This window comes from Cololabis saira, chromosome 12, assembly GCF_033807715.1.
Source record: "Cololabis saira isolate AMF1-May2022 chromosome 12, fColSai1.1, whole genome shotgun sequence".
In the NCBI taxonomy this organism is placed as follows: Eukaryota; Metazoa; Chordata; class Actinopteri; order Beloniformes; family Belonidae; genus Cololabis; species Cololabis saira.
The window spans coordinates 19,547,808-19,573,173 of record NC_084598.1 but is presented as its reverse complement, the minus strand read 5'-3'; the positions used below and the strand labels follow the sequence as shown (position 1 = coordinate 19,573,173).

At 39.4% G+C, this 25,366-nt stretch overlaps 1 protein-coding gene across 1 annotated transcript in view; it reads right to left on the bottom strand.

The window, feature by feature from the left end:
• Nucleotides 1-7,581, bottom strand: part of LOC133457051 (prickle-like protein 2) — a 42,959-nt gene extending 35,378 nt beyond the window's left edge. Inside the window, exon 1 of the mRNA XM_061735900.1 lies at nt 7,419-7,581. The gene's annotated coding sequence lies outside the window, so the exon portion shown is untranslated. The remainder of the gene's footprint in view (nt 1-7,418) is intronic.
• Nucleotides 7,582-25,366: the final 17,785 nt, after the last annotated feature.

Genomic DNA, 25,366 nt, shown 5'->3' with positions numbered 1-25,366 from the left:
TCTATTCTTAAGGTCCTCTACTGTTTTTTCTTTTCAGTAAAAGGTTAAGGGGTCTTGTTGAAACAAGAAGTCTCACGACTGACCAATAAGGCAGCAGAGGAGCAGATGGTAGCAGGAAGGCATCCAGATGGCAGTTTTTGACCAGATCATTGAAGTTAGCATGTATTCATCCTTACATGAGGAGTAGAGGAATTTAAAAAACAAAACAAAAACAGAAGTGAGTTAGGAAGTTGGTCTTAAACTAGACCGTGACTCAGCTTTTGGAACAATTACAGCAGTTTGCTACAATTAAGTCACAGCACTCAATCTCCACACGACAATAAACTTTAATGAGCAAGTTAATGATTGGTTTATTCTCTCCAATTACAGGGGTTTAATATAGCAGTAGAGAGGACATTAGTCATCAGACAGAAGCAAGTCTCGAGGAATAATCCCGGAGCCACTTCAATGGTGAGTTTCTTTGTGGTAACAAGCAGTTGGAGGGGGGAAATTCACTGTTCACTTAACCTGGAAATCAATTCAAGTTACCTAAAACTACCTATTATCTATACCTGCTTATGCCTATTTAGGGCCACAGGAATCTGCTCTATCTATCTCAGCTCTTCAGGGACACCCTGGAAATGTCACCAATCCATCGCAAGGTTACATTTTAAAATATCCAACGATGCAATTTAACGTTTCAATTTAAGCAAAGCTAAAAAGTGAATTCATAATCCAGGATGTCTAAGTCTGTAAAACCTTAAGTGCAAATCATTGTTGCACAGCAGCAGCAACTCGGGCACGCTCCCAATGCAAGGCACATGTCACATGCGCAGCAATAAAAACGTATATTGGGAGTGTTGAATCAAAAATACCAGCTGAAGTGAAGCTGCCTGTGTCTGTGGATAATAGTGAATCTTGTTCTGCGGTGTGCAGAGAGCAGAAAGACACGTTTCAGGTGCAATTTGTGACAGGGCATTTGAGATAGGTCGGAAACTGTTGAGCTCAGAGATGATGAAGATGGATGATTCATGTCGACTCTCCCAGCTCTGCCTGACGTGAATGTGCATTTGGCAACTTTGCTAACCAATGCACTATATTAATATTAGATGAAACCGTAACTCTTTGGAATTTATTTATTTTTTGGCAGAAAAAGGCTGATATGCAATTCAAATTAAATGAATTGTACCAATTTATAGGAAAATATTAATTGTTCAATGGTTATTGGTTATATTGGCTTCTCTAACAATAACACAAAGAGAACGAAAAGAGAATAAAGATGAAGAGAACAAAAAGGAGCTGGAAAGACCCAAAAAGGGCAGAGAACAGAAAAGAGAACAAGGGAGACCAGTAAAAAACAGAAAAATTATTGTAATGCCAAAGGAGCTTCTGATTCATCCACATTCACTGCAGTGGAGTCCATAATGATTTCACGTAACTAAGCAGTGTATTGAAGTCATATTTCAACTTATAGTTCAATAGGTTCCATTTTTGGGGGTATGGTATAAAAAGGAGTAAAATACAAGTGCAGCGAGTGAGGGAGTTTATCTGCATTTCACACACAGGGGATTGTTTTGTCTTAAATATCATTCAATGTTCATGTACATTTTTACATATCTACAGTTTTACCCTGGCCAGAGTTCTTTAACTATAGCAGCACCTGTATTAGCAGTAATTGTGAGCTTAGCAAGAGGAGCTCATGTAAAATATCATACATTTCATACACATGGCAGGCAGGTATGGTCAGAGTAATGATGGTAATGATGGGCCTGAGGATTATTTTTTGCAATACCACTGACTGTGTCCCTGGCAAACAGACGTAACAGGCTGAAAAATTTAGACAATGCGTTAAGCCACTTGCACACTACAAAATTTTAAGTTGTCAGTTGGCAAGCTCTCTGAGTAGTGGAAGGCAAATTGGCAAGTGGTCAGGAGTCACAAGTCAGCACTTTAATTCATAATGTGTCAAGAACTCAAAGATACATCAAAGATCCTCGCTGACACCTAACATGCTAAATATCTGGAGATGTCAGTGAAAGACTCCAGTTAAAGAGTGAAAAATAGGGTGAGGTCACAGTGAAGAAAGGAAACCTGAAGCAAAACCTTTGAAGCAAGAGAGTAATGCTGTAAACATGCACCACGATATGAGCAGGCAGCTACTTTTTCATTATAAACATTTTTTACTCACCTTCCAAGCTCTGGCACAGGTGATCGTTGCTGCCCGTGTGTGCCAAGTCATTTTGTCACTCATGTTCTGACCTTTTTTAATTTTTTTAAAATAATGTTCCAAATAAATCATGACACAAAGAGTTTCCACTGTTTGTGTCTTCTCTCTAGCCATTTTCAAGTAAATTTTGCATTTTTTGGAGGCCGTTGGGTACATTGTGTACTGGATGACATCCAGTAATGTGAACACCGCAGCGACTCAGGATATCCAATTACAAAACTGCGTAGACAGCAATCTGTCGAAAACTGCAGTTCCTAAAATGGCCACTTGAAGCTTGCTCCAAAAACTGAATAAATCCCTGTGGACGCCCTCGCTAATCAAAATCAAATCAATCTTTATTTGTATAGCGCTTTTCATACAGATAAAAAAATGCGACGCAAACGCTTCACATAAAACATAAAACTTAATAATGCCCCCCCCCCCATCCCGCCCCCCCCCACCCCCACCCCCCCCCCACACACACACACACACACACACACACACAAGTATATGGCTGAGCACTGAGGATCCAGGTCATGGGATCAAGTGTATAACCAAAGCAACATATGCTTCCAAAAAAACAAACAACCAAATGAGAAAATAAAACCTTTTATACGCAACTACATAATCTATACCATAAAGTACTATAAAGAAAGTGATTTTTTTGTTTAACATAACACCAATATAAAATTCGATCAAATCATCTGGAAGTTATGCTTTGATAAGTGCAGGTTTACTGCCACATTAGATCCACACCGTCCTCAGGGTCTCAGTCAGATGCGTCTGTTGTACCTCACTTCTGTCTACAAAAAGATGCCAATGGAACAAGTGCCAAAGCTGAATCCAGACCTTTAATAATCAAGTCCAGGACTTGGACTTAAATCCAACTTAAGCCCGAATTTAAGGTCTTGTGAATTGGAGTTGAGCACTGTTGACTTGGAACTGGATTCATGCTTGGCATTTACTTGCATTTAAATTTGAGATTTGTCTACAGGTTGTTTTTTTATTTTATTGTATGTTATATACCATATTCAATTTGTGCCTTATGCATCTTCTCACATGCCATCGGTTTGTCATATGTGTGTCACGTGTTTAGGATCAGGCTAATGCTGCTAAGATACCAGATGAAAATGTCTAAAGGATCGTCCACTTTGCACATACGGATTTCTTGCATGGTGGTAAAAAGTGCACTGCTAAGTGTTCAATCTGTAACAGAACCACGGAGGAGATGATGGAGACAATTCTCCTCTTCAATCATCATCTGGCAAGAATTCACCCAGAGAAGTAGGACCTACTATAATGCTTTTGTTCAATTTATAGCAGCGCAGGGCAATAAAGAAAACTCTCTGCGGCTGCGAGAGGTGAGCTCACTGACCGATGAGCTAAAGTTAAAACTCACTCCTGTTGTCATTTTTCACTGGCTGACATCCTGCAGCTACCAAAGCAGCTGCAGCTGCAGCCTGCCGACGATATCCACCGTCAAATGGTGGAGTTGGCCTTTCAGTCAGACGCTTCAGTTATAAAATCTAAATTTTAGTGATTTCACTGTAAGTCACTTTTGGAGAAAAAAAAAACAAAAAAACTTGCTAATTAGACATGTAATTGATAGGCTAATTTAACTGTTTTTAATAATTTAAGAAGTGCTTTGAAATGTAACAAGAACATGCAAAAAGATACTGAAAATGAATTTAAGACTGTACACCTGAGAGCTGTTTGATTTGGACAGGACTGGACTCAAACTCAATTTGGATATCTCATAAAGACTCAAACTTGACTTGAGTTTGAGCACTGGAGGCTGAAGACTGGTTTGTTGACTTGACTACAGCCCGTTTGAATCTTCAGAACCCTTATTCACAAGCCACTGGCTGATTCTTCTTTTTACATTGTCTTTTCTATCTTGCAGAACTTTAACATTCATGATCATCATACTTCTTTGTTAGAAGTGGACGGTGGTCAACAGTCTATCCCCTCCAACCTTTCTCTCCAATGGTGGGTTTTTTAAAACTTTGTTTGCTCTCTTTTGGACTCTTAATGGTTGATACATTGATATTGTAACTGAATTATGTTAAACCAAATAGGTGACGATGTGGTTTCTGCCATGGGCAGACTCGAGTCACACATGTGCCCCATGTTTATGTGGAAGAACGAAGACGATTATTAACCAGTATCATTTAGGCTAAATGAGATGCCGAGGAGCACAGATGTTTGGCTACTGTATCTGAGGAAAAAGCACACTGCGTCACACTTGATGTCAGACTTTCCAACTGTACAGCCATTTGATGTGTTGTGTAAAGGCGACCTCTGCGTCTGGTTCTTCTTTTAGATGACAGGGTGTTCTCTTTGTTCTGGCTGTGTCTTGTGACGGTTCTGCAGTGTGCTGTATGAGTCTCAAGCTGCGTCATCACTGACTATAATGGCTGAACTTTGCAGGATTGAAAAAAATATTGCTGCCTATCTATATTTATACCCTTTTGTTCTTAAAGAGCTTAAAAGAAAATAGCCTTTTTTTGAGACGTAAGACTTTCAAAGAACTGAGAGAGGGGACATGTTTGAACATGAAACGGTACAATAATCTGAAAGTAATCATTTACAGCAGGCAATTTTTCACGGGTATGACACTGAAAGACTGTGACAGTGTAATCAATAATGTCTTTATCAAGCAAACATAAATATCCACATCTTTATTTCGGTGGTATCCGCTCTCGTACACCGTGTGAACCAAACTCCCATCTTAATTTAATCAGGCGCAGCAAGACAAACTTACAGTGTCCTGCTCAGAATTGACTGCAGTGAAACGCAGGTTTCATTTCCTATTCAGAAACCTTTCTAAAAGGCAGCGCTTAAAGCTACTGTACAAACTATTACCATGGCAACCAGAGCAATCTGTAAATATGCAGCAAAATGGATAAAATCATGACACATAACAAATGGCTCATACATTCATATGTGATTATGCTCACAAATATCTTATCTAGTCCTCGCTATTTCATAAGCAGCAGGTCTAATGTAGTATGAGGGTATATAGGGGTAAAACATAGAGAGATCATTTATGCCTCCACCCCAAAAACCCCACTTTAAATCCTATCTACGCAATACAATGCTGCATGCCATCACTGCTATTCTGTTATCACCCTTATGTAAGAGAAAGGTCATAGCATATCTATTATTGAACGACTTGGTTGAGGTGTATTACATTATTGATCAACTCAGTAGTCTTTAAACACACACTGTGTAACTATGACCCAGATGTCATTTATGTTTGAAGTAAAAATAAACCATTTGCCCCAGGTCACTCAATTAGAAGACCAGTCCAGAGACAGCCATTTACGTCAGAATCATAACTAAAGGCTTCACATATTTAGCAAAGCATAACCTTAAAAATAAATAATAAGAAAAAAATCTTTCAGCCGTGATGGTGTGTCAGCTGGCAACGAAGAAGAACCCTGTGATCCATTGTTGATGGAGAACTGAACGTGAATGGCGATACAACGCTCCTTTGAGAGGATTGAACAAACAGGCTTTGGGTAGTTGACAGAATTGTATAACATCTAACCGAGCCACCTGAACTGTTAGCGTATCAGGGCCATGAAAGCAGCACAGAAGCAGAAATGTACTGTGAAAGCGCCGCATGGGGCAGAGCAGTAAGAGCTCAGAGACACCCGCCCACCCTTCCTGAATCAGCCGTTTCTGTGGCGACCAGAGCGGCGAGGGGTGGAGGGAGGTGCTCAGTGAAAGTGAAGACACAAACATTGCAAATCCTGCTGGGAGAAAGATGGTGAAATAGATAGAGTGATGAGGGGGGCAGTTTTATTGAAGGATGGGTGATAAAGGGGTTTGGCAGGGTCAATGGGGAGCTCGAGGCCGATTCCTCAACATCACAGTCAGTGACAGATTGACAGTTAAAGGCAAACAACAGCAGCATCCAGTGAAAACACAAACACTAAGGGGATTTTTCACTGTCAGTGGCAGTCCAGACCCTAGTCATGGCTCAGGGGCCGAAGCATCTAGACTCTGACAATGCCCCTCTGTGACATTTCATTCAACCATATGCTTCTCTTCAGAGCCATGTCTTTTCTTTACACAAATCATTTTAGGCTTTAAGTGAGCCAAGGATGACTGAGACTCACTTTTCGCACAAACTTCAAAAGACATAAAATGAACTCAACAAGTAGTACGCAACAAGAGAAAAATCTGCTGATTCCCTGCGGCAAACACTTGTGAGCTGCCATTACACAAAACCACATCCCAGGATGCAGTACAAGCGACAAGTGTTACATATGAACATGGCAAAAAAGGTGCCAAGTCACAGCAAATACCTAAGAAAATAATGAACTCATGGCCAAAAAAAATTACGGAAAACTTACACAGATATGATGAACTAAATGATTGATTAATTTCAGATATAGTTTTAAAAAAGTGTTGATGTTGTATGGACGATAAAAATCAACAATGTGATAAAATAACACAGAGATTTGACGTGATGTCAGCATCTATTATTATGATCACACCACCAGCATGCTGAGAACTTTATTATATGATAAGAAACCAATGAAGTGAGAAAATGTTACTCTACAGTCATTGATTGTGTTTATGTCACAACAATCAGGAATGAAATGCAGCAGCTCTCATGCACAGTTGAGACTGGAACTGCTCACAAAGCTCAAGAAAAACAGCCTGCAATGTAAACACATGCAGATATTCCTTACAGTTGGCACTAAACTCCTACAGATGCCTCACAGGCTGAAACATATGCGCAATCCACATTCCATCAAATATACAGCCTGCCTTGAGCACAGCATCTGAGACAGCACTGGTTCTATTGTGCCTCTAAACAAGACTGAGGGAAAAGTGGCAGAGTTGAGACAGTCGCTCTCTCAGGGGGAGAAAAGGTGATAAAATAAGATTTGTTTTCACTTCTGTATGATGCAACATTCTTCCACAAATCCTTGCTGCCTTTCAATATATAGTCAATAGGTTAACTAACACACAAAGCAATAACTAACATTGTGAAAAAAGAAAAACAAACCTGTTACATCAACACAAAGCAAGATGCTGGTATAGCTTATATCCGCAGAAGTTTAATTTATACAGGCATTTTCAAATCAGAGCATACTTGCTGTAAATACTGCTGTATAAATATGATATGAAACATACTTTAACAGTAAGATTTGCATTGAGCATGATAGAATGATCGTCTCAGACTGGATTTCCTCATGAAACTGCTGACTCTCACCTGTGTGTGTGTGTGGTTGTCAGTGTCCTGGGGTGCGAGGCTGCTCACACAGCGGCTGGAGTGCAGATGTTGGTGCTGAGCTGCTCACAGTGGAGACGGACTGCCTCTGCTCTGCCCTGCTCTGCTCCGCACTGCACAGCTCACTCCTCTCCTCTCCAAGTCTGAGAGAAAAACAGCAGCTCTTCCTCCGCTGCCTCTCCCTCCCTGCCTCTCATACGCACTGGAACAGCGACGGAGGGGAGGCTGGGGGCTGCAGACTCTCATCAGCACAAGCCTCTCTTTCACTCTCCTCCAGATTTTGTGACCCTCGCGTAGGGCTACAGGCAAACCGTGACTGAGGAAAGGGAAAATTGAGGAAACCAAAATTGTGGGAAAGAGCATATAGATAAGTTGAATCCCTAGACGAGTATTTGTATGTTTGGGAATGAGAAACAATCCTCTGACAAAAACACTGCACATAAGTGTACAGAAGGTGGGGGGAGAAAGCTTTACTTCCACCTCCTGCTCCCCATTTTCACAATCACCTACCCACCCCTCGTCTTGTCAGCCCCACACCAGCCTGTTGGAATGAGTCATCAGCAATCAGCCAATGATATGGGGGCACACAGCACGCAGATTAGAATAACAGGAGTATTTATGCACACCCATAAAGAGATGAAAATTAAATAGAGAATCGTCTGGGAGGACTTGACATACTTAACTGTAGTTAAAGTGATTATTGTAACATATCACAGCAGAATTTATCACTTCTGTTTTATGTTAGGTTTTTTTTAATGGTAATTTTACACCATTTCATCTAATATATCTATTAAACAAGGAGTATCTCATCTGGTCATCTCTAAACTGCTGACAATACTGCAGCTGTTGCGAGGTGAGATTCATCAGTATATGATTCACTCAATCAAGGCTGCAGCCACATTTGAGTAAAGTTGCGTGTCATCCTGGTACCCCTCCTAAAAAAACAAGGTAAATGACTAAAAAAAGAGGGCAATCAATGACTGAGTTGTGCGATCTGTGCCTACGCACTAATCCACAAAGATCCAAGAGCGTAGCGAAGTAGGAGGAGTTATTTTGGGAAAGCCATATTCCAAAAGTTAAAATGATGTTTTTTTTGCAAACAATGAGATAAAATATGTGGTTATATCTGATATTTCTGGTCAAGTGAGCCTTTCGGTCCAGTCGTCCATGACGTCAGTTTTTCCCACCTGCTGTGTGCGAGCCACGTTACTTCTCCATTGATTGGTACAGATCTACAATTTACCTAATAGTTTTCTCCGTATATATGTGAAAGCGCTGACAGAGTTCTGCTAGTATGTTTATTTGTCTATGACATTATTTTACTAAAAGCAGAATCGACACGAAATTTTCTCATTATGTCAACTAAACTGAGAGTTGGAGCAACATTTACAAACAATAAATCTCCCAAAAGTTCAGAAATTAAAATGACATCTTTCCTTTTTTATTTATTTATTTTTTAATTAAAAAAGACTCAAGGTTGTGCATCACCTCACACAAAGGAGCTAAACACTCTTTTCACACTTTTATTTAGGCCGACTTTCAGCTGACTGGGTTGACTTACTTTTATTTAGCCTTTTTGTATTTTTCGTATGTGACTTAATAAAAACTTTTTTTAATCTATATGGCAGCACTCTAAAAAGCACTTTGAGATTTTAATCTGTGAAAAGTGCTTAGTAAATATAATACTTTCTGTTTAGAAACTGAGACAGTGAATACAAAACGCCCTGTAAAGAGCTGAAAAGCATTTGCACGGAGCCATTATGAATTTAAATTTTTTTAAATGTAGACAAAATATAATGGTATATCATTTAACCACTATCACAGCTGCTACCAACTCTAACTCGTCTAACTAAATGCAGTTTTTTTTCCAAGTACATTATTGTAATGCTTTATTTATCTATTTATTTACTCAAAAAGTGCCAGAAGCAAAGACTCTACAATATGTCATTAAAAGCAGTTGATCATTTGTAACAAATGATTCAGGAAGCATTGTAGTCATGTGGGTGTGTGTGTGTGTGTGTGTGTGTGTGTGTGTGTATCAAGGCAACGGCCGTATGAATTTCAGGAAGTAAGATTTAAGATCTAAGTACAACATGATTACGTTTATTTAAACCTGTGTTTTACAGTCTGTGGTTTACATGTTGTGGATGGAAGGTGGATTCTAAATTGCCCGTGTGTGTGTGTGTGTGTGTGTGTGTGTTTGCTTGTCTGTATGTAGCCTGTGATGGACTGGTGACCTGTCCAGGGTGAACCGCTGCCTCTCACCTGTAATGAGATGGGATAGGCTCCAGCAGACCCCCGTGATCCTGCATACCATTAAACAGGTATAGAAAATGGATCGATGGTAGATGTATTTGCAGTGCTGAAATTACTGGTAAGAAAACCAACAAACAAACAAACAAAAATGGCCGCTTGATAAGTGATGAGCTACAGTATATATTCAGAACACCTCCCGTCAGTGCTGCATCACGTTTTGTTCCTCTGCTTGCCTGGAATTGGACTGGTGATTCCAGATCAAATATAAATATAAATGGCTAATATAAGCTTTATCTTTTGGGCGCCTGTACTTGCGTTCAAGCGTTCATCATGTCATGTCATCATGTCATCTCAATACTTTTGTCATTGGACCGGGTCACTGCCAGCACAGCACCATATTGTTAACAACTGTGGTTGAGGTGCAATGTTCTCACTGCAGTCTTCATCCTGAACAATAGGTTCTAAAACTGAGAAAATGACAGAGCTTCACCACAGGAATAGTACTGAGGTCCATGAGTCATACACAAACATAAATACTTAGTTTCAACCAAGGGGCAACTGACAGCTTTGGAAAAAAAAGTGCATTAAGCTCCTAATGGCCATTCACATTTAAAGTTAAAATGCCTACCTTTACAACAGAAAGAAATGGTTGTGGTGTCCATCTCCACAACTCCACATCCGTGACACTTTTGGTGAATTTCTGAAATAAGACTTAACAGACCGTGATTATTCCTTTTGTTAAGATGATGTGCGATAATATGGCTTGTTGTGCTGTTAGTTGTACTAAAACTATCTAAAAGTCCTTCGTTTGAGTTTTTATTTTTTTTTAAAAGAGATTTAATTATCAGTTAGTTTAAAAAAATGGCAAACCTGCTCTGACGCTTCCACCTCGTTCTCTTTTGAGCATACTCTCTCAGACCATGACAGGTTATTAGCCAGAATAACACCAAAGCACCAGGCATGCCCACTATTGTGACACAGCTTTACGTACTCAGTTATTTGTGAAATTGAGAACAGCAACTACAAGCTTAGCTTAAAGGGATATTAGAGCTTATTACATTTTGCAGCCTATCCATTAGTATAAGAGCAGTAGGCAGGGGCTCGTGCATTGCCTAAAAAGAAGCTTTTCTTCCCATCAGAGTTCATCTCCTTGGGGGGTGTGAAATCAGCTTTACAATATCTTATTACTTGCATAAATTATCATTTTTTAGGAGGGAAAGCAGAAAGAAGACTGACTCAGTGATCTCTTTGATCTTTGTTCCCTGGTTACTCGGAACCATCTGTCGATGGGCTTTTTACATCATTGTGTAATAACCTTTTGCATTTCCTCTGAGTGTCTGCGTAGAAGCAGCGTCTGCTGGTTCAGTAGCTTTCTTATTGTCTGTTACCGAGATTGACTGTATGATGCAGCCTGTGGGTAACAGTGTGGCTGTTGCCATGGTTGTGATCTTGTTTTTATGATTCTGGTCGCAACAGTCTTTAATTGGTACGACTTTGACTGTGTGTGTGTGTGTGTGTGTGTGTGTCTGTCTGTCTGTCTGTCTGTCTGTCTGTCTGTCTGTCTGTCTGTCTGTCTGTCTGTCTGTCTGTCTGTCTGTCTGTCTGTCTGTCTGTCTGTCTGTCTGTCTGTCTGTCTGTCTGTCTGTCTGTCTGTCTGTCTGTCTGTCTGTCTGTCTGTCTGTCTGTCTGTCTGTCTGTCTGTCTGTCTGTCTGTCTGTCTGTCTGTCTGTCTGTCTGTCTGTCTGTCTGTCTGTCTGTCTGTCTGTCTGTCTGTCTGTCTGTCTGTCTGTCTGTCTGTCTGTCTGTCTGTCTGTCTGTCTGTCTGTCTGTCTGTCTGTCTGTCTGTCTGTCTGTCTGTCTGTCTGTCTGTCTGTCTGTCTGTCTGTCTGTCTGTCTGTCTGTCTGTCTGTCTGTCTGTCTGTCTGTCTGTCTGTCTGTCTGTCTGTCTGTCTGTCTGTCTGTCTGTCTGTCTGTCTGTCTGTCTGTCTGTCTGTCTGTCTGTGCGTGTGTGCGTGTGCGCGTGTGCGCGTGTGTGTGTGTGCATAGATGCTTGTGGTGGCTTCGTGCAATACTTAAATAAATGTAATCCTGAAATAATGTGGCATGTTAGCTACACAGCTCAACTCGTTACACCCAGACATATCTATAGCTCCGTACCTTAAATTGCGCCACTGCACCGATTGGAAGTCCGAACAATAACCAAAAACATAATTCAGCTACAGCTTTACTCGGAAAGGCCAGATTGACCAAATGCAGCGGTGCTTGTAGTCACACAGCTAGATGGTGTCGTGGACGATCCCTCTTAAATTAATTGATGAACGGTGAATGGTGCACATAAAGTATAGAATATGCAAAATGTTACATTTTAATTGACCTGAAGCAACAAATATGTGTCAGGAAATTAAAGCACATTGTGATGTAACACAAAAAAAAAAAAAAACAATATCCTTGAAACCCATTCCCCCCACCACTATTCAGAACTGATCTGAGACGTTAGGTTTATAGAAAACAATAACTGAGGACAGAACAACAGGAAAAGGGGACAAGAACAAATGCAGTCCTTTTTATGTCTCAAAGGAATTCTGCGTTATTGCTGTTTCAGTGATTTACTTGAGCTTTACGCTAAATCTGTTTTTTTCTTTTTCTCTTCAAATGATCGATATCTGAAACAAAAAATACTGAGGGAGGGTGCAATTGATTTATTTTTGCTATTCAAAGTAAGTGAATGTGAAATAAATAGTAAGGGCTAGTTGGGCTCATGTAGAAAATATAAATGAATTATTAAAAGTGCACAGTCTGCAGTAAAAATGATTACTGTATAGAATGTAAGTATAGAGCACATTCATGTGATAAATAAATAACTCCTTTATTTCATTTCACAGATTTTACACATTAGTACATGCCAATAATGTGGTCCTTACTGAGTCTACAAATGCAGTAAATACAGATTTAACTCATGAAATATTCCACAGTATCATTATTTAATGAGGAAAAAAAAACTAAGCCAGAAGCAGTGTGTGAAAAACCGAGTATTCCATCATGCAGTAGCTTGTAGAACCCCATTTAACAGTAATAACTTGAAACAAGTGTTTCCTGTATGATATTTCATGGTTTCACATTGTGACACACATCCGTCGTGCTCACTCCAGATATTAGCCATCAGAATGGTTCTTAAGGCAGGTTTCCAGGACCGTGCTAATGAGAGACTTATAAACTCCTGCCTGCTAAAACTCCCAGATCTGGTAGAATTTCAACATTCTATTATAATTGGATTATCACTTAGATTTGAAAATTGGGTTGACATCTAATTACAGTAATGTAATATTGACTAGATGTTGGATGATGGTTGCTTGCCAGCACTACATAGTTAGTTAACGTTGTCTGATGTTACAACCCTTATCCAACCAGGACAGACTTTAATACAACGTCCCCGTGTCACTGAATGGTCCAACAGTCACTCAAGCGGCGCAGCTTCGTCGCTACCAAAGTCTCACTAAAGCATTTTGCCAGATTTTTGAGAAAGATTTTGGATTTTAAGTTTGCCTTATAGTGTGAAAAATACGGTATATAAATGTATTTACAAGAGATTCTGTATGTTCAAAATGAGTGTATGAATGTGTGTTTATGTGTATCTATTTGTATATCGATGCATAGATTCATACTAGTGTAACGTTGTTATACAATGGTTTTGACATGTCTGGAATTAATCAATAAATGAAATGAAATCAATATTAGTGTGATGTGAAGGACTCATTCACTGCCCGTTGATGACATGATGTCCATCAGATTTCTGTATTCACTGACCAGACTTATGACATCAGGGAGGAAGCTGCCAGCAGCTGCTTACTGGGCATAAGAATATAACAACAGAAGAGTGTGTCAATCTTTTAGAATGTCTTGTATTCAGAAATAATTATAAACATGTGGCATAATGGGCAGTTGTCTTGTCCATGGGTCACATAAGGATGAGAGAATTGCCTGTCTGTCCAGAATGATGGAGTGGGAATGACTTTGTTTACTTTTTATCACCAGAGCCTCACAAATGATTTGCATTTTGGCAACCTCTACATCACGACAAAAGTCACTCACACAAATGACTCTACAATTAACTAATTAATACAACTTTCTTTTTTCACTAAATATGCAAACAAAGTCCCATAGTAGAGTGAAAAACAGCAGCTTTGTGACACCCCGCTTTGGACAAAATCCCGTAAAGCATAATAAATAAAGGATGAAATGTTTATTAAATAAATTTATACATGAAAAATGTCAGTCCTCAGGTTTAGCTTGAGATATTTCTTTTCAACTTCACAGGAAGCATTAGCAAAATCTGAAAATGCCCCTGCTCATCCATGAAATATACTGCAGATGAAAGAGCTGAACAAGAATGTGGTGAAACATGTTAGCCTTGTGGTTTGATGTAAAATGGACGAGGTCTGTACTTACCCTTACACAACACAAGACCTCGTAAAAGCAGCTTTATCCAGCCAAGAGTGATGGATGGCATGACAACCACAGAGAACTGTGTTTGACATTTACATTGGAGATTTGAAAATATCAGCCGAGATGTGAAGACATTACTCATCCTTCTGGATTGTCTCATATTAATGGCATTATGTTTTTCACATATTTGACGCTCAACTACCTTTGTCAAGTAAATGTCTAATAAAAATGTCAGACACACAGATATTTCAGAATTTTATTTTGTAATTGAAAAAATACAAAAGAAGGAAATGTATTTTTAAGCAAAACACAATGTCACTTTCAATGTATGCAAGAGCCTTTGTCCTCTTTTTTTAAACATTATAATTCACGAGTGACCCTTTGTTAGCCTTCTAATTGGTCCCTGACTGACCAATCAGAAAAATCATTCTCCGTCGCTACATCTGGGTCAAAATATCCAGTTGGAAAAAACAACCATCTCTTTCGTTCACATCAATGGAAAAAGCATAGTTTCTACTTTAAATCACTGGATAATTTTTTTTTAAACTTTTTATTTGTAAAAGGAACACTTGGGAACACAATGCACAGTGCAGTGTGTTCCCAAGTTCCCAAAGTGTCCGAAATCCAATCCGTACTGTCAAAACAAAGTTGGCTCGGCAGCAGGCTACAACCCATAGCTACAACCGCGAACGCGTTTATTTATTTATCTTAAAATGGTTAAGCGGTGTGCTCGGGGCACTTGTAAAAGTGACACCTAGAGAGAATCACAGGAATACCAACGGTAAATTACAAAAAATATCTGCTTTGGATAAAGCTATGTGGACGGCCAGACTCGCAGTTCAACCTTTCCACCCTGTTATCAGCTAAACTAATCAGAATATCTTGTTTTTTAGGGAGTGATATATCTTCAAAGAAACTATAGCCATTGTGTGCCAACAGCGATTGTGAAAAGAACAGCACAGTTACCAGATAAATGGAGACAACGTGAACATAACACATGTCAATGTGTGTCTGTCCTGTTTTCACCTGAAACAGACCTTCTCTGCTTCCTTGAAGACCATTACATCTGATACCAACATAATACTTAAAACAGGAGGGGAGCTCTGTCCTGTCGCAGCCTAGCTCAGTTACTGAGAAATTACTCAATAGCTGAAGGAAACTGGGTAAAATGTACTGGAGTTTTATGTTCTCCATCAATGAGTGTTGTCAGGGATGACAAAACTGTCAGAACTCAACCCTATGCTTTCAGGGTTTCTTTCACAGAAGTGTCACTGACCGAGCTGGTACATGTCAGTATCTATTCCACCAGAAACGTATGCTACATGCATGTGCTCTGTATAAGGGGCTGGTAATATTCGCCTCCACAGTGAGATAATTATTTACACTTAAATGCCTCTTCGTGCTTGGTGAGTCATGTGACCGAGGTGATAAGGTCAGTGGAGAAGGAAGATAACAGGAATGACAGCGATGCGTTGTCTCTGTTAAAGTCCCTATCATCCCCTTTTGATTTGATTGCACCACTTGTTTCCCTGGCGGATGAGCACAGTGCCTCATTGGTACTGTGACAAATAAGCTTAGGCACATAACAGGACAGGCTATAAACAAAAATAAATGTTTAAAAATGGCTATACTAGATTTAAAATAAACATTGGATAAAGGAAAGAAGCTTGTAGGGTTAAAACTTGTCCTTGTGAGTATAATTCCCTATATTGGTTTTCTTTCCTTTATCTGTCTTGAAATTGAAAAACTATTGAGGGGAACACTGTAACTCTGAAACTGACTGAAATATTGTCCATATAAGCTAATCTCCACCAGAGTCAGTCTGTTATTTGGGATTATTTGTTATTTGTTACTTGTTACATCTCTCAGTCAACTCTTAGCTGATGCTAATAGGTGCCGTAAACTGCTCAAGCCAACTCTCTTTACAAAATTCAAACTGAAATTGCTAACAGTTTGGTGAAAAATACATTTCACTCAATTTTCAACTCTGGTTTTACATATCGGGACATAATGTAAATTATCATCCTGTCCCAAGCAGCCCTTGACTACAACCTGGGCTGAACAATATCTGGCGTATTACACCATGTCATTCTTTATTCAAAGCTCCACTGTTATGCTATTTTTGTTATCTTGAAAAAGTTCTGTGGTTAACTAGTTTGATGCCTTTTACCTTTGACTAGCCTGTTTAAAGTTATCCATTGTGTAATACACTCACCGGACACTTTATTAGATACACTTTGCTAGTACCAGCCATATTGACATGATAGCATCACGCAGTTGCTGCAGATTTGTCAGCTGCACATGCATGATGCAAATAACCCATTCCACCACATCCGAAAGGTGCTCTATTGGATTGAGATCTGGTGACTGTGGAGGCCGTTTGAGTAGTGAACTTGAGTAGTGATGATTCCCGCTTTATGACATGGCGCGTTATCCTGCTGGAAGTAGCCATCAGAAGATGGTACACTGTGGTCATAAAGGGATGGACATGGTCAGCAACAACACTCTGTAGGTTGTGGCTGTGGCAAGATGCTCAATTGGTACTAATGGGTCCAAAGTGTACCAGGAAAAATTCCCCCACACCATAACACCACCACCACCACCATCCTGAACTGTTGATACAAGGCAAGATGGAGCCATGCCTTCGTGTTGTTGACGCCAAATTTGACCCTACCATCCAAATCTCACAGCAGAAATCGAGACTCATGAGACTAGACAACGTTTTTCCAATTTTCTGTTGTCCAATTTTGGTGAGTCTGAGTGAATTGTAGCCTCAGCTGACAGGAGGTCTTCTGCTGCCTTCTGCATACCTTGGTTGTAATGAGTGGTTATTTGACTTACTGTTGCCTTTCTATCAGCTCCAACCAGCCTGACCATTCTCCTCTGACCTCTTGCATCAACAAGGCATTTGCGCCCACAGAACTACTGTCACTGGATATTTTCTCTTTTTCAAGACCATTCTCTGGAGATGGTTGTGCGTGAAAAATCCCAGTAGATCAGCAGTATCTGAAATCCTCAGATCAGCCCGTCTGGCACCAACAACCATGCCACGTTCAAAGTCGCTTAAATCACCTTTCTCTCCCATTATGATGCTGGTTTGAACTGCAGCAGATCATCTTGACCATGTCTACAGGCCTAAATGCATTAAGTTGCTGCCATGTCATTGGCTGATTAGAAATTTGCATTAAAGAGCAGTTGGACAGTTTGCATATATATATATATATATATATATATATATATATATATATATATATATATATATATATATATATACATACATACATAAATACACACACACACACACACACACACACACACACACACACACACACACACACTTAAGTTATTTATATATAACATAACTTTGTCCGTCTCATACCTTCTTACAGTGTTCTTTCTCTTAAAGTCAGAACAATGACATTTTGAAAAAAACAACAATGGTCTGAAAACTAGTTTTTTAAGTGCTCGAAAACATGTTTATTGATTGTTTTCTCAGTTATATAAATATATATAATGTAAAAATATATATTTTCTAATTGTTTTTTTTGCTAAACTGAATTATCAGTCTTTTAATCAAATGCAAAAATCTAGTTTAGAAGGCAATTAATGAGGGCAGGTAATTTTGCCAAGTGTGTTTTATTTACAAGCGTTCTATCTATATCTCAAATATCGGTATATCGGCAAGCGGATATTACCATCTCTGTTTATTTCGTAGATGCATTCAAAATATTCCCAGTTATAATATGATATGGAGATAATAACAAGATTTAAAATAGTACACATTATGCCATCCAAGCTGGTTAAATGATGCCACTGCTGTGACAAAATCTGCTATCAACAAGTACAAATCCATCAAAAATAAAAGAAAACAAAAAAGAAAAGCATCTTCTTCTACCAGTTAAAATGACCTCCAAGTCCAAACATGCAGGAACATTTTTTATTGCTGAAACTCTGCTATTTGGCTGAGACCACATATAATTCACACCATGCTCAGGGGGTGAAAGACCTGTCATCTTCTTCCCACAGAAGACAGAAAGGACAACCCACAAATACCAACATGAAAAACACACGTTTCCTCTGGGAAAGATTTTACTGTAAAAGTGTGGCCCGAGACACAAGCTGTGCTCACTTGTGTTTGGCTCTGCTTTTTATAGATGACCCCCACCATCTCAACAAAACATCATTATTTCCAGTTGGCCCTATTTTCTGCCACTAAAGTGTGAATATTTACAAGCTGTACCATGGCTGTGATGGAGTGATGGGGTCCCTGTGTCCCTTTTCCAATTAACATACCCGCTTTTAGCTCACAGTAGCCTGTGAGTATTTACTTGTTTTTTCTGAATCAGCAGCCTCTTCACTGAAATCTAATAAAGTGCATTATTAAAATGTTTACTTTATTAAATTCGATTAAAGGCGGTAATTTTACCAGTTCAATAGATATTCTTTCATTGGAATGCATTTATTTTAGAGAGGTCTTTGGTTGTACATGCCCTATGATACAATCGATTTAAACACATGTTGTAACAGCTAAATTGTAGGGGGCTGGGACATTTACAAGATGAAGAAGTAACATGAAAATCTTGAAGAATTGTATTTGAGTACTTTTAATGCTTTAGTACATGACATATGCATAAGAAAACGATTTCACAGCGTTGGATTTTCATTTTGAGGCTATCCAACCTCTTGTCTATTCAAAGCACCTAAGGGGTTAACAGTGTGATAACTACTCATGCCTAAGACAATTAAGAGCTTGCAGGAGATGAGCCATTGATTCCCAGGTGGATGAAAGCACAACTGCAGAGCTACAGTACAGTACAGAAGAGGAGTGTCACACAGCCAAGATAATCCACTTCCATGAGCCAGAAAAAGCATTTGGATCAAAACATACAATTCAAAAAAAAGATTTAGGTAGAATTGGATTGCTGTTTGTCGTAAAACCAGCAGTGCACAGCAAGCTTCTACAATTAAAAGTGTTGTGTTCATATGGGCTAGGAGGAAAAGGAATGCTAAAATATGTTTTTCTGTCCTTGATCTATAAAAACTTTCTGTTGGCACATTGGTACATCTTTCAATCGTTTTCCAGTCAATGTGCGTCCACTTTCTGCACGTACATATTTCCATGTCCACCTATTCCCTTTAAAGGCCCCAGACTCATAAACAGCTCCTCTCCAGAGGAACAACATGTTATGATGTCTGAGAGGAGACGCTGTCAACCAGGAGAAACCTATGTGAAATAATGTTTTTTAACTCTCGGGATACAGAGCATGTTTTTTCCCAATAAAGAAAAAACATGCCGAATCCATCTGGATATGTGAAAAATCAAATCACACTTCTCTTTCAATTGTAGGGGCTGAAAAGTGCAAAGCAGAACACATATACATACATATACATACATACATACATACATACACATATATATATATATATATATATATATATATATATATGGCCATTATCAGATCTTTAGGCAAACACAATCATGCATCAACTGCAACACATGGCACATTGCATTATGTTTTTATTAATTTCACGGAAACTAAGCCAAAAAACACATCAGTATTTTTCAAAAAACAAAGTAGACTCTTGCTTTTTCAACATGAATTGAGCGTGAAAGTAACAGTCAGCTGCTGCACTTAAATTGATCATGAACAAGAGTGAGCATCTCTACGAAGGTTGACATTTTGACCATTTCCCACCCTCTCCAAACTGACAACCTCAGGAAGCCACCAAACTCAAGCCTGTGCATCTTCAAACCATTATTTTTTTTTGCTTATGTCTTTTTCTGTTTTGTGTTCTGCATTTTGGGTCCATACTAACTCAAACCTCACTCAAACAACACAGTCTGACCAAGATCAGAGATTCACCTGGTGTAGCAGGAAATTGTATTATGACAGTGTGAACAGAAGCAGCACTCGAGGACTGTCAGCTGATAACTGCACTTTGACTGTCTCAATTCTTCTCAGTTAAATTGACCAACTGTTTCACCTTCTCAGGTCTATCCACCAATAGCTGCCTCCGCAGGCGACAAGCCCAGTGTTCATACTCTTGATATTCCAAGATTTTTTATTTTCCTGGAGTTCTTTACCACATTGAGGTCTCCTCCTCATGTTTAAAGGTAACACACTTCTGATGAATCCATTACTGCTTTCCAGTGGGTCTTGTATGGGGAGTGGTACTAGAGAGAGGTTTATTTTGGGCAAATGCTATCAACTAGCTTACAATGTCTCTTTGATCTGATTATAGCAAGCGTTAAGATGCTGGTCAGACACAATGGCATTTTAAAAGAACTCTCCATCTCCATAAAGTTCCAAATGGTGTTGGTTTTTCTGTCAAATGTGGCATCTTGGGTTCTATGGTTGGCAAGGATGATGAACGACTTGAGTTGGATGACTTAAACTCACTCATCAATGTTACTGCCACTAACTGCCTTCCTCTCAATGAGACTGATGACAAGCTTGTATTTTACTGCATTCTTCTTCAAACTTGGGGTTCATTTAATGCACCAGTTCACAGCTTTAATTGTCAGATAGATTTTTTTTTTTTTGCAACTAGAAGTAGGATTGATGTGGGTGAGGTCCATTACCAAGTGAGTTCACCAAAGCCAAAAAGCCAGGCCACACTTCTAATGCTAACTTCCCAAACAATGTCTTTCTGACAAACAAGACCAGAGTGGAGACGTTTGGGCAGAAAGCACTTCCTGCCAACTGTCAAGCAGAGTGGTGGAAGGATGATGATGATTTGGAATTATTTAGCATACTCAGAAATGTGAGACCTTGCAGTCATTGAGTTGGCCATGAAGTCTCTATACCAGTGTATTCTAGATTCAGATTTGAAGCTAAAGGCAAAAGTTGGCATAAACTGGGTTGTGCAAAAAAGATAATGATCCAAAGCAACCTATATCTAACAAAAACATTTTATTTTTAAAAGTACATGTAAAACGTTTTTGCTGTTTAGCATAACTTCACCTTAACCTTGTTCTCAGTGCAGTCAAGAGAAACTATGTTGTTTTCCAGTTCTAGTAAGGGATTACAAATGGGCCCACTGTTGAGGGAAGTGAAATAGAGGTGGTTCCCATGTATAAACACCTAGCTGTCTTGAACGATGACTGCCTCACTTTGAGGCTGCATGTGGAGAAACCTTTGAAGAAGCTAAGGCTAAAATTGGGTTTTTACTGTCTAAACAAGATGTGCTTTTCTTTTAATGCAAAGAAGTGGCTTGTGGTTGAATGACACGGTGCATTACCGACTGTAAAGAGTCGACACACCTCTGCGAACTACATTCTCTGGTGCTCTGGCCGGCTGAAGGGTCAAGCACCGGCATACTTTCATGTATAAGGTGATACTCAGACTGCTGCCAACCTATATGTGTATCTTAATTGCACAAAGAAGTGCTGATCCTTCCTTCTTTCTTTCACAAGTTCATTTGTTGCTTGCTGTTCCACATGCACCTACTGAACTGAGTAAGAGGGCTTCTGTCCACTCTGCACCTTTTTTCATGGAAAAAAACTGGAGAATTGGTTAATTTCATTGAGCGCTTTTAAATCCAATCAGAAAGTTCTTGAGGCTGACTCCATGGCATGCAGTTGTTCTTCATTATCTGTTTGTAAATGTTATCTGTTATCCATTATTTGTCCTTTGTTTGTGTTTTAACTGTGCAATTCCTTGAAAAACTCCCTTAAAAAAGTGTGTGTATGTATATGTATGTACGTACGTACGTACGTACGTACGTATGTATGTATACACACACACACACACCATGCTGCAACATGTTCTCCATAGGTCCCTTTACACTTGCACCATTGTGCTGAAATGAATGTGTGCACCCTGGTGGAAAAAAGTGTCTCTCTTTCAGTAATCTTTAATTTTTGTTAGTCTTTATCACAATTACAAGATGCCACTGTAACAAAAGGATATTAAATGTTTGCAAGCTTCCTCCTGTCATCTCTGGCTATAATTGCAGTATTGAGTCTAATAAATACAGAACTACAAAGGCTTAATATCAAACTATAAATCTAGAAATTAGTCCAACAAACTGCAAAACCGCAGAATTATAACTATGAACATCTATGTGATGCTGAAGCAGTTCTCTGTGCAGCAAAGCACAGTAATGGAGAGTTGCGCATCTAGGGATCACTTTGCTTATTTTATCATACAGCCATTTGCCTGTTAGTGAGAGCAGTACATCATCTCTGATTGGGTCTCATATGCAGAATGAGCTTAGAGACTGCAACTCCAGGCCTTCTAACTCATCACTGGCCTGATACTGATTAAAAAGAGCAACAAAAAAGTCTCCAAAACATTTGAAGATTAAGTGAGTTATGCAGCTTTTCAATTGAACTGTCTACATTAAGGGGAAACCCTTAAAAAAGGGTTTAAAACATATGTGGGTACATTTCTCAGACTGCAGTGCAGCACATGAAAGTGAAGAGATCTGAATAAAGATTTCTATATGAGGAGTTATGAAACTGTCACCATTTGCATTTCTATTTCTGTATCCTCTCTGCCACATCTCCATGACTGTGATAGAATAAGTATGCAGTAGGATGCTACCTCAAAAAGCAGAGTGACCAGGTATCCCTAACATTGTTAAATCCACAGTGGGGGTGTCTTCTGATAGGGAAAAAGCTCAATTCATCTCCTGCTAAATGGGCTATCTCATCATACCTCTCTTGTTACTGCTTGCTATTTTTGGAACTGCAGAAAAAATTGCAGTTATAAAGTGGATAAACAATACCCCCACCTAATGTCAGGTGACATATCCACTGAAACTGCAGAGGAGCCCTCACCTGGAAGGATCATCATAAACACTAATAAGGAGTCCTGGGTTGGGTGTGGGGTGGGCAAGTTTCATATCACTTGCAGAGAGACAGGATTTGCAATCTCTTTACGTAACTTCTGTCACTAAGTTCTAGGATTCAAGTATGATGCTCAGCTTGAGCGATTTAAAGCAAAAATAAGATTATTGGACAGATGCATCAGTATTATATATTATGTATATTTATATACAATGGGACAAAAATGTATTTAGTCAGAAACCAGTTGTGCAAGTTCTCCCACATAAAAATATAAGAGGCCTGTAATTTTCATCACAGGTATATCTCAACTATGAGAGACAAAGCGAAAAAAAAATCCAGAAAATCACATTGTGTGATTTTTAAAGAATGTATTTGCACATTATAGTGGAAAATAAGTATTTGATCAATGACTAATCTCAATACTTTCTTATCTACCCTTTGTTGGCAATGACAGAGGTCAAATGTTTTCTGTAAGTCTTCACAAGGTTTTCACACACTGTTGCCAGTATTTTGGCCCATTCCTCCATGCAGATCTCCTCTAGAGCAGTGATGGTTTGGGGCTGTCGCTCGGCAACACGGACTTTCAACTCCCTACAAAGGTTTTCTATGGGGTTGAGATCTGGAGACTGGCTAGGCCACTCCAGGCCCTTGAAATGTTTCTTAGGAAGCCACTCCTTCGTTGCCCGGGCGGTGTGTTTGGGATCATTGTCATGCTGAAAGACCCAGCCACGTTTCATCTTAAATGCCTTTGCTGATGGAAGGAGGTTTTCACTCAAAATCTCACGATACATGGCCTCATTCATTCTTTCCCTTACACGGATCAGTCGTCCTGGTCACTTTGCAGCAAAACATCCCCAAAGCATGATGTTTCCACCCCCATGCTTCACAGTAGGTATGGTGTTCTTTGGATGCAACACGACAATTCGTGTTTCTACCAAAAAGTTCTATTTTGGTTTCATCTGACCATCTAACATTCTCCCAATCCTCTTCTGCAACATCCAAATGCTCTCTAACAAACTTCAGATGGGCCTGGACCCCTGTGTGGATCTGGGATTTTTACTCACCGTTCTTGTGATCATTTTTACCCCACGGGATGAGATCTTGCGTGGAGCCCCAGATTGAGGGAGATTATCAGTGGTCTTGTATGTCTTCCATTTTCTAATAATTGCTCCCACAGTTGATTTCTTCACACCAAGCTGCTTACCTATTGCAGATTCAGTCTTCCCAGCCTGGTGCAGGTCTACAATTTAGTTTCTCACGTCCTTTGACAGCTCTTTGACCTTGGCCATAGTGGAGTTTGGAGTGTGACTGTTTGAGGTTGTGGACAGGTGTCTTTTATACTGATAACCAGTTAAAACAGGTGCCATAGTTACAGGTCTGTGAAAGCCAGAAATCTTGCTTGTTTGTAGGTGACCAAATACTTATTTTACGAGGAATTTACCAATTAATTCAGTAAAAATTCCTACATTGTAATTTCCTGGATTCTTTCCCCCCATTCTGTCTCTCATAGTTGAAGTGTACCTATGATGAAAATTACAGGCCTCTCTCATCTCTTTAAGTGGGAGAACTTGCACAATTGGTGGCCCGACTAAATATGTATAATATGTATAATATATATATATATAAAGCCCTGACAGGATGTCGGAGCAATACACAAATCGAGTCTGTGTCAGCGGAGAAATCTCACATGGTGGTCGTCTGGGAAGACTGCTACTCTGTTAGACTAAGGGCTAAACAGACATGAGCACACTGTTTGGGCATGATCTGTGCCACATGATGGCAGACAGTGAGGAGCTGTGTCTCTGGATGAGCACAGAGCTTTGAGGGATGAGGTGTTGTGCCAGCAGCTTTGTAGACAAACAAAAGAACTGATCTGAAAATACAGAGATTTAACTGTATGGCAGGAGAGTTACAACAACTATGAATAGGGTTGAGGAACAACGCCAGTACTTAACCCTTAACTACACTGTGTACATGTGAGTACCAACACTTACGCAACTGCATCATCATGTTTGCTGTTTAATTGTGCAGTTCTACTCCAAACCTTGCAGGGATTAGTGAGGCCCTGTCATATTTTTGGAAAATCATTTAAGAGGAATTATCTATTAACGACCATTAAGACCACGAGTAGGATGAGGCAGAAGAAGCATAAATGTTCTTTTTATATGTTAGGGAGTGAGGATGAAACATATGTGCAGTCTACATTTTCTGTGCAGTGTGTGAAATATCAGGTATAAACACTGTAACATTGATCATAAATAGTAACGATGAACAACACATGCTGCTGAGCGGCTTTCAGGAGGCAGTGTTTCATTTCACACACATGTACACACACAGACACAACAAAAATAAATATTAATCTAAGTCAGCTTTGATCAGCTGTTGCTCACATGTATGAGATCCTCTGTAAAGCACAGCTGGCTTTTGAAGAGCGGTT